This window comes from Tiliqua scincoides, chromosome 2 (assembly GCF_035046505.1).
Source record: "Tiliqua scincoides isolate rTilSci1 chromosome 2, rTilSci1.hap2, whole genome shotgun sequence".
Classification (NCBI taxonomy): Eukaryota; Metazoa; Chordata; class Lepidosauria; order Squamata; family Scincidae; genus Tiliqua; species Tiliqua scincoides.
The window spans coordinates 43,527,435-43,538,636 of record NC_089822.1 but is presented as its reverse complement, the minus strand read 5'-3'; positions in this window follow the sequence as shown (position 1 = coordinate 43,538,636).

The window sequence follows — 11,202 nt, the reverse complement described above, 5'->3', positions numbered from 1 at the left end:
GGCAAGTCTGCTGCTGCTGAGCTATATGTATTTCAATAATCTCTGTGGTTAAATGCTAATTCAACTAAGGACCAATCCTATCCAATTTTCCAGTGCCGGTACTGCTGTGCCAATGGGGTATGCACTGCTTCTTGTGTTGGGGGTGAAGTCACAGAGGCCTCCTTAAGGTTTGGGAACATTTGTTACCTTCCCTGGGGCTGCATTGTGGTTGCACTGGTGCTGGAAAGTTGGATAGGATTGGGCCCTGATACAATAGCCAACCCCGACTGGTGAGTCAGAAGAGAAGCAAAAACTGAGCACACTGTGATGGAAGTGTCTGACATCTGATTTTTTAAAAAAGAAAGGTATAGATTCAGAAAGAAGAGAAAAAAGACTGGGAAGCAAAGATGCATTTCATGTCATGTCTGTTTTGACCCTTTCATACTGGAGGTTCTGACATGCTCCTCAGGTCAGTGTTCAGCTGCAGAAAGGCAGAGAGGGGGAGAACGAATGCAGAGGTGTTTTAAGAGGCATCACAGATTGTATGTAGCACTTGCAAATGAATATCTTGACATTACAAATACATATATTGCAAGTGGAGATTACAGTTCTTCACAATGGAAACCTGTGTATGATCAGAGCATTTTATTTAACGCCTTTCATTTCTTTCCTGAGATTTCCTTTGCTTCTCTGATTTGGCCTTTCCTGTCAAGGATAAGTAGGCCCTGGGGTGCTACTTGCTTTGCATGTTTATTTTTCCACATAACCAGCAATCACTGACATGAACATCAGATGCGCAACAATAGGACAGAACAGCACTAAGAGCACCGAAAGCAAAATGATCCATAAACTCACACTTAAATTATGAATAAAGCTACCATTATATGTGCGTAAAGATCCATGGTAACAGCCGCTGATTACAAACTGACCATGCATGTGCTGCCATGTGATTCACGCTGTCTTTTTTCTTCGTCTTCACATTTGCTTTTGCACTTTTGAGGTTAAGCTGTACAGACTCGTAGCCTGGAGCACTTGGCCGCTCAGTGAGCCGAGACATCAGAGAGACACAGAAAAAAAAGGGAAAATGTGTGGAAGAGTAAACCGAACCAGGCAAGGTGTTGATCGCCTCTCACTTTCTGAGCTGGCCTGAAGAGGAAAGCTGTGTGGATAGATGGCACACATGCTGGGACGGAAATAGAGTTTAACAAGGAAGTGTCTCTTTTGTTCCAAGACGAGGCTGATTTATCAGTACCAGAGTCCCTTCAGACTGCTCAAGTTAAACAGAGAGGTGTCCAACATAGGAAATAGCCTTGTATTGAGTCAAGCCCTCGATCCACCTGGCCCAGTATTGCTAACACTGACTGACAGGGACTCTCCAGTGACTTTTCCTGTTTCAGGCAGGAATGTTGCTCTGCCCTGCTTCTGCTTGCAAAGGATGGGCTTGACCACTAGGCGACAGCCCTCTCCTTGTCCTGTTGCAAAGCGCAGGCTGGTGCACCAGAAGACTACTTTTCCAACTGTTCCACTGTATGTGTGTGGAAAAGCAAATTTAAAGTGGAAGGCCTAATGCAGCACTTTAAATGTTCTGGGTGCATTCATGGTAGGAATTCAAGATAATATGCTAAGTCTGCCCACTCATCACACCTTCCGTGCATTCCAAAGTTCAATCTGAGTATCTCTCTGTACACATGCACCCCAACATACCTCAGTTCAGTATGCCTAATCTATACCTGTGCTAAGGTTTTGCAGATTGCATGGATGAAGCCTCCACAAGTTGGGCTATACAGGTGTGTCCCGGTATTTGCAGGGGTTCAGGAACTGAACCCCATGGACACCTGCATCCATGGATACAGATGATGTTCTCCACCCTCCAGGAGAGCTGCAAAACCAGAAGTGATGTTTGCATGCCTTTAAAAGGCATTCAGAGAGCCAGGGAAGTTCAGAAAAACCAAAAGTGATTTTTTTTTTACCTAAACAGCAATTCCGAGCCCCACAGAGGCCGCAGGTGGACGTGAGCGGCTCTGTGGGGCTCAGTAGAACCTCTGGAGGTGAGGAGAACAGCTCCTCTCATCTCCGGAGGGTGTGGGGAGTACAGGGGGACACATCCATGGTTAAGTGAGACTGTGGATTTGGGATACATGGGCCCCCTATACAAACATAGACTCGAAGTAGATGGGACCATGGATCATCTGGCACAATCAGGCACAATGAGGGGATGGGGTAACTTTTTACATGTGAACACTGCTCCTTTTAAAAATGTTTGCACAGATCAAAAAGGGGGGGAAGACAATCAGCGAATGGGCGAATGCAGATTATTATTAACAAAGTAACAATTATTACAGTGCGCATGTGAGTACTTGGTGAGCTGGTCATCACCCTGTCAAAGTCATAAGGGGAATTGTAAAGCATAAAATGGTGCTGTGTAATGAAAGATGTGGGAAAATGATCATTTGCATGTACCTGTTGATAATCTGCTGCTATAACATACACGTCTGTAAGACATGGCTGTCTTATAAAACTTGAAAAATTTCTTCCTGAAGTTCCTTCAAATAATCCCTGTGCCATTTCCTGTAACAAGAAGAATAATGCAGTTTAGCTCAAAATTGTCTCAGAACAGTAGATCTAATATCATCAGACATCTTTGATTGCTTGTCATACAACCCAATGATGCAGAAGGCATCTCATAATTTTGTTCCAGTAAAGTATGGAACAATACCACCTTAAATAATTGCCTCCACCTCTTTGCTTACCTATGAGGCACTGGTGTATCTGGTCACAGCCACTATCGATATGGTTCCGGACTGTGCCGATCTGAGGCCACCCCCTTCTTCCCCTTTAAAAAAAGGGGGGAGAAGGGGCATCCCTCAGATCAGAGTTAATACCAGAATTGCAGTGAAGTGATGACATCATTGGTATTACTACTGGTCATGTGGCTGCATTTTTAATGTACTGCACGGAGGTGACAGGGTGGCCTGGACCACCAGTGCTATGAGGGATGGGTTGTGCTTCCTCTGCTGGGGTGGGGAGGTAGGGGTTCCAGTGGGGTGTTTGTGTGTGGAGTCCTCAGAACACTTGCAATGAGAATTCTGAGAAGAGTTAACACGTGTTGTGAGGTTGTATGGGTGTTTCTGCAAAATGCTTCTTTGTGTACCAAATGCCCTTTCATAATGGTTCCCAACACCAAAGTTCCCCTTTCGGAGATCAGAGGTGTCCCAGGCTGTTCATCTTGTGATCTGAGCTGTTCTCTTCCTGAACTGTATTTATTCATTGAATATACCAGTCAGATGTTGTTCTCCAGTTTGGTTCATGTACTTGATGTCACAATGCTACAAGATTTGTGCCTGTTTGTGACATCTCCAACAAAACACACAGTAAAAGGTGTTCACTTACCTTTTGGCAGTAGACCAAAAATAATTCCTAAACTAGTTCTCACAAAGTCTGGGACAACTCCCCAGGCCTAGAATATTTCTGTCCTCCACAACTTCAACACCTCTGGCTTCAGAAACTTGTAGTACTTTATACTATCAAAGGTCAATATTTCTTAACCCTGTTTCCTGAAAGTCAACCAACCTAAAGAATGAAAGAGGCGTTTCCACACTTTCCAGCCAGCCTGACAACACAATCCTATACATGCCTACTTAGAAGTAAATCATATTGGGTTCAATAGGGCTTACTCCCAGGAAAGTGCTTATTTGATTGCAGCCTGAGTGCCACTGCAGTGCCTGGTGAGATTCCCCTCCTTCATTAAAAGAAAAAGACAGGTGCCTCTTTTCTAATCTAGCTGATTGAAGCGAGTTTTGTAATTCTGTTTTCAGCAGTCTATTTACTGTCTATATAATTTCAGCACAACTATCATTCTCATAACACAAACAACATATGTTCATTTGCATATTTTGCCTCTGTGATTCACACTATGAAAATAAAGTTTGTACTATAATTTGTTAGGAATTTCTCCAAATAGAAGGTGAACAAATTACTTTGAATTCCACATGCAGAATTTGGGTGGGTAGCATCCACCTTGCACCTTCTCATCTGCCTCACTGAATAAATCCTCGATGGGAGAGAATGGAGATGTGAAAAAAAAAAAATCAACACTTAAGTAGCCCTCCATGACATGTGTTAGAAACAATTGGCACACATGTCTGGTTCTCTCTAGGCCCTTGTGCTTCCATCACACAGGGTAAGTATAAGGTCTCTTACACCAGGAATTTTCGACCTTTTTCATATCACAGCATACTGAAAAGGCACTAAAGTTGTCAAAGCACTCCATCAGCTTTTTTTTTTTTTTAAACCATTGACAAGGCACCACACACTGCTGGTGGGAGGCTCACATCCCCCAACTGCCCTTCCCCAAACTCCCATGGCCACTGGTTTACCTGGGGGGAGTTAAGGGGGGGCAAACACCTTGGGGCACCACACCCCTGCCATCTTCCTTGTCCTCCTGCCATTGCCTTCCTTGGCTGCCCTCCAGAGCCCTTCTGAGAGCTGGAGAGGTTGCAAGTAACCTCCTCCGGAGACCTTCTGAGGTTCCAGGTGGGCCTTTAAACCACTTCTGGTTTTCATAGGAAGTGATGTTAAAGGCCCTCTGGAGGTCTCAGAAGGCTGTGAGTGGCCCCTGGACATGACTGGTAAAGTGGGGAGCTGCATTCTGTGGTCCTGGCCCCAGGCAGCCAAGGGGCCAGGATTGCCAGTGACCATGGCACACCTGTGGATCATTTGAAGCACAACAATATACCATAGCATGCTGGTTGAAAATTGCTGTCTTACGCAATGAAAATAGTTCTGCGTAGTCTAGCACAGAACAAGACAGTAATCAGGTGCTGGGTATGGGTGCTTATTTTCCCATGTACCACTGGTAGAGTAACCATATTTCAGAAAGAAATATCTGAGACAATAATAAACTGATAAGACTGGAAAAAATTCAGCTTTAGAACATTGAACCTTTCTTTTAATATATAAAAAAAATGGTTGGCAACCTTCAGTCTCGAAAGACTATGGTAGAAGCCTACAGCACCCGGTATTCCCAGGCGGTCTCCCATCCAAGTACTAACCAGGCCTGACCCTGCTTAGCTTTCAAGATCAGACAAGATCAGGCATGTGCAGGGTAACAGTTCAACATGTAAATACTTTCACAAGCTTGCCAGGATCAACACACAGTAAGGCTGCCAGTTCCTTCCCTCAGCTTCCAGCATTCCCATCCAAAGCAGCTAGAAAATCCTGTCAAGTTTTAGCTCAGTTTTGTGTGTTCAGGACTGGAGAAAATATTGTCTGGAAGCTGCAGAACCCAACAGGCAATCTGTCCGGCACTCAGGTCCCAGTCCTATAAAACACAATACGTCAAGAAAGGCACTGTGAATGAAAATTTATTTCAGCACAGGGTCACTTACTGCAAGCACACACTATTTCAAAAGAAACACTTTTTGCTGTTTTAACTATTTTGATTAAAAAAAGACCCCAGATGTCCAGAATACCTTTGCTTTTGTGTAGTCTGTATTTGCTTCTTTGATCTGATAGGAGAGCCTTTTTGGTTACAGAAACTCAAGCACGACAGTATTGCTTACAACATATGTCCTAAATAGATGCATTCATGGAATGGTAGTCTTTCTTTTACTGCAGTCTACAATTGCTCCTACTTTGTACAGTATTGTCTATTGCAAACTATTGTATGAGCATCCAAATAATCCTCCATTTGCTACAGTTCACGAGCCAACAGTGTTTTTGTCCCCTTTTCATTTTCTCCATTGATTAAAGACGTTCCTGGGAGCTGCCATGCCCTGTATTTAGCTGGGTATGGGGAGAAAGAGAATGCTAGTTGGCCCTTTGGTCATATCTAGCAGGGCTCTTCTGTTCTTACTCTGAGGCACAATTTCAGGGGAGTGGATATATGATGAAATTATTTTTGCCAGGTATGTAGTCTATGGAGTGGAGGGGGGGGGGAGGAAGCAAAGCTCTGGGACTTCTGCAGCAGGAGTGGTGACATCATCAACAGGAGTGGTCAAGTGCTGTCTGAATTTTTTCTCTATGGACCTTAGCCAAGAAGATGCATCAGGCTCAGTTGGAGGCAAACTGAAAAATTTTCCAAGTGGTGCATGTTAAGATCCAGGGTTCTCAAACGTGTGAATTGCAGTCCACGGTGGGTTCGGCAGGTCGTGAGCAGGTTCAAAGAGGGTCACAAGCAGCGAAGAGAGGGGAGTGATTTTGGGTGAACCTGGAGTACTGTCAGAGCATTCTGGACCAGATTGAACTCCCTATGCCTGCAAATGGAGGTGTTAAGGACAAAGGCAAGTTGCCACCATGGTACCAGGCTCTCTGTGTGCCTTGTGTGGTTGTGGTGTGCTCAGCTAGGAGTTTGCAGTTCTCTGCTTACAGGAACAGAAGCCCTTTTCTTCCTCTGGACCCAGCAATCCTACACCAGTGAAGCAGTGAAGTCCCCCCCCCCTTCAGTCTCCTCCCTTGGTTGGCAACCTTCAGTCTTGAAAGACTATGGTATAAGCCTACAGCACCCGGTCTTTGTAGAATCCGCTTAATGATCTCACAGCCCAATCCTAACTAAATTCTTGAGCAGCTCTGCATCAATGCTGGTGTGGGCTCTGCTGCGTCCCATGAAGGAATTTTGGCTTCTGGAGCTCTCCTTGGGGAAGGGGATATTTGACCCCTTGACCCTGGGTAAGCACCAGCAGCTACAATGGTCAACCTGGACCTAAGCCAGCTGGTTATGTGATAACATAACACCACTCTGATAGAGGATTGGGGGGAGGGGAATGGCTGTCCCTATTTGCAGATACCATTTTCTCCCTTGAAGCCCTGATCATCATTGTGTTACCACACAGTAACAATCCAGGAACTTTGGTGGGGGAGAGAGATGACAGCTACTAGTTGTGAAGAGCTCCAGTACTAGTGGCAAACCCCTATGAACTTTTCCCCTATCTCTCAAATGTTCCCAGGGTTCACTCCACACCACCTATCAATTTAAAATGGAAGTTCTTACATGTATTTGTGATGCCTGACGGTGGGATGTTGATGGCAAAAGCTTCCCCATGAAACAGTCTTCCAGGTGAATAATGAAAGACAAATACAGCAATATGGTCCTTGACCATTTTCCTTGCTTGCAGCTACTCTGTTGCTCTCCCTGGGATGGAATCAGAGTCAGAAATAGAAGGGTTATAAATACAGAATGATGGGGTCGGCCTGAGGAACCGATCATGGCATAGATTATTCTAACTATAACAGTTTGGAAAATGAACCTTCTGAAATTTCTGCAGGCTCTCAGAGAATGCAGGGGGGGAAAATGCCTGTTTTTAGTTTCATTAGATCATTCATTTTTAATTGCATCTGGAGTAAAATAAGCTAGCATAAGACTCTCTGCTGCCTGCCCAGTTACCTAAATAAACAAATTAAGATACTCGCTGATAAAACCCTACTCTGCGTACATTCATTATCAATTTGCAAATATTACAGCAGTGCTGCATGCATTTTTATTAATGTTCTCTCTGCCTTGCTCATAGCTACAAATCCAGTCTGGAGAAGAGAAATGTAAAAACAAACACCAAGCTGACTGCAGATCCATGAATCAAGGTTTCCTGCCAGTTTACAACATTACAAAATTTGGCCTGGTGAGATAAATTCTGGTTTAGCCTGTGGAATATATTTGATTCATTTGGTTAATGTTCCATTCCTGCCAAAACAGAGGCCCACACAAAAAGTGCAGAAACCCATGAGGAAATTTGCATTTTCCATGGGATAACCTCACATCTGGGTGCAAAACCTACCTGTGTTTCCATATCAATGAGTGTTTTCCTACAGAATAAGCCCAGTAGCTTTTCCCCTTTTATTTCCATGAATCTTCCATGTGAGTTTTGAGCATATAGTTGCAAAACGTACATGGTTGTCAAAATCTGTGAGTTTGGAGTCCTCCATGGAATGGAGATTAGATGGCTGACTGTCTCCTGGGAGAGCTCTCCATCGCAACTCATCTTGTCTTTGTTTCCAGCTTTAAAAGGCAACAGTCTCTTCCCGCTTGCTTGTGACAAGTAGAAGAGAAAGGTACAAAAGGAGACCAGTTACTCCTGTCAATAGTGAGGGTCTTTCTTGTTGTCCAAGGAATCCACTATGGATTGAAAAGGATTTGAGAGCCTTCATCAACATTTGGTGGGAAGTGGCTGTCCCGGAAGCTCTTGCCAGGAATTACTGAAATGTGGATTGGTTTTGTTACATTTTGGAAAAGGTCAAGCACATGTGGTACTTTCAGCAGACAAGTGTTTTTAGGATATATTCTGGCACAAGAAGTCTGCGGAAGGTTAATTGACAGCATCGGAGGAGGGACTAACATGACTTTTGCCACAAAGAAACTCTCAGATTAGATTGCTTCTGTGGCTGCAAGTCACACATGTATCAGCACTCATGCATGTGACTGTCAGATGCTTTTCCCCACCAAACAACTGCAAATCTCATGGAGGCCTGAAACTGGGAGGCCTGATTTCCTGTCTGTTGGCAAGACAGGGGAGCTGTCCAGCGTGGCCAGATTCAGGTTCCAGGGCAAAAGTGCTTGTAGCAGGGAAAGGTGTATCCTGCTAGCTAGACCTGGAGGCTTACAAGATGGGCTGCTCAAAAGAGATATTGTACTACCTGAAAAATACTCATAGCAACTAATGGGATCTGCAGTCCCACACCTTTCTGGTCCATTTGTGGGGCCAGTCCTGGATACACAGAAGTCAGCGACTCAGAAGCAGAAGGAGGAAGGTCTCATGCTCTGAGATAAGTGCTCCACTTTGAAGCATGGGCTTCAACGTGAGGTCATCAGTGCTTTGTTGTTCTAGAGTTCAGAGGGTAGGAGTCCTGGTTTTATGTTATTACTTTCACTTTGACATTAAAGCCAGCTGTGCACATGTGTTGCATTCAAATCAACAAAGATCCTTGTAGGACTGTAAAGACTAACCAATTTATTTCATCAGAGATAGTTTCCTAAATTAAAGTCCATTTCATTAGATGCATGATCATCATCAGATAATTCACTGTCTTTTTTTAAAAGACATTTTCATTTATCACATAATAAATTAGTTGTTGGCTGGGTTTTCTAAACAAACTAACAATCACAGTGGGGAACTCATATTCTATTAAAATCAGTTGGAAAGAAGCTGAGCTGAGCCGAGCGGCAGCAGTTTTGCAAACATTTTCATAATCCTTGGAAAATGCCCCTCATTGTTGTTGATCTCTTTCAGCTCTATTTTTCAGCTCCATTTGACTGCATGCTTAGTGTTTGTGGCTCTCCTTCTCTGTTTGTGAGTGATCTGTGGTGTGTGTGTGTGTGTGTGAGTGTGTGTGTGTGTGTGTGTGTGTGTGTGTGTGTGAGAGAGAGAGAGAGAGAGAAAGAGAGAGAGAGAGAGAGAGTTTTTTGCTTTTGTACTGTTTTTGTTGAAGACCCGGAATCAACTTCAAGCTTTCTTTCCCAACAAAGCTGTGTACCTGAAACCTCTAGTCTTCCAGAACTATTAACTTTCACCCTTCTTGTAGGCTCTAGCTATGGGTTACAAGTGTTTGTTCAGTGGAGGAGCCTAGCTCCCCCACCACAAGTGGATGAAGTGTACTCATAGCCCATGTCTAGGATCACTCCTTACCTGCAACCCTTGATTCAGGCTACAGAGAGTCACTTCTAGCCACTTCCATGCCACTGCAGCCTGAAACTGTAAATTCTTTTCCACTAATCTCCCCATTTTCCTCCCTCCTTCCCTGCACCCTTAACCACGTTCTTCCTTGGTGTTCCTCTGGGAAGTCTATCTAATAGCCCTATGTCCTTCCTCCCCTCTATTTTCTTCTTTTACTCTCTCCATCTAAGGAGACCCTCTTTCCTCATTTCTCCTCCTTCTAAGCTCTTGTTTTGGAGTTTCACTGTGTGTGAATGTTAGCCGCATAATTCCCCTGTTTAGAGTAAGTGTGAGTGAGCTATTTTAGTTAGGACCAGTTTGAAACCCCTTCTGGTTTTTGAGCAGTAAAGTACATTCTTTCACACCTTCACTCTCATCTCTGTTCCCCCCCCCCCGCGCTGAATTAAGGCCCAATCCTGTACTTACCTAGCATTGGCACTGAACCCTAATGTCATCACTGGATGCCATAAATGTGCCATAAAGCATGTTTATGGCACTTGGAGAATATGGAGAGCTGGTGTGCTGAGGCAGCACTAGTTAGGCGCTGGGCCCAGCGCCAGCAGGAAGAGGATGCACCGCCACTGGGGGGTAAGTGAAACCGCTGGGTGGCAGTGCAGCCTCTGGGGATGGTGGAAGGCAGAAAGAGGACAGGGTAGGGGGCGGAACTGGGGTGGGAGGGGTGGGACCAGCAGTGCCCTGCTCCACTGGATCCTGAACTCTGCATCAGGCTGCAAAGCTGGTGCAAACACAAGGAGACCCATTGCTGGGGCTGGGGCTTTACTCAGGGGAAGGGAATGAAAGTCTCATTTCCCCGAGGAGACTCTCAGCGGCTTCCAGGCACCCACTGGATACAGTGGTAACTGCTTTGGTGCCACTGCTCCAGCGGGTTCCGGGAAGCATAGGATTGGGCTGTTACAGAGCTGTGCCACTGGCCACTTCACAGGATCCTTGCATACAATTGTTTTTCCCCCATGTATACATGTTACATGTGTTTTTATAAAGCACCGCTGGTAACAAAAGTTCACTGAAAAAATTTTAATACATCTTTACATAAAATCAAGACTCGCCTCATAGTTGATTCCAATCCAATCCAATCACAGCCCAATCCTATCTAACCTCCCCCATGCTGATACAGTGGTGTTAGTGTGGGCTCCACTGCATCCAGTGGGGGTAGTTGGAACACTGGCAGACTCCTTGAGGTAAGGAGATATTTGTCTCTTTGCCCCCCAGGGTAAGCTCCAACTGCCGCAACTGAACAACTTGAACCTGTGCCTAATCACTGCTAAATCACCTCTGCTAAATCACTGTTACAAGCCTGTGTTGCCTGATGTCGACCCGCAAAGGGCAATGTGGCATGCACCACTGCTGCCGACCCCATCTCTCCATGCCCTTCCTCTTCCCCATTCCACTCTTCCCCTCGGATGCCAGCGGGCGATAGGATTGCACCAAAAGCCTCATAGTCTGAAAATCATTTTGTAGTTTCTCCTTAATATAATTTTGAATATACGTATATAGAAAACAAACCTGTTCTTGTTCTGTTTTTTGAAACAGAAGCCATTACATCTGGGCCACACTCATCCTC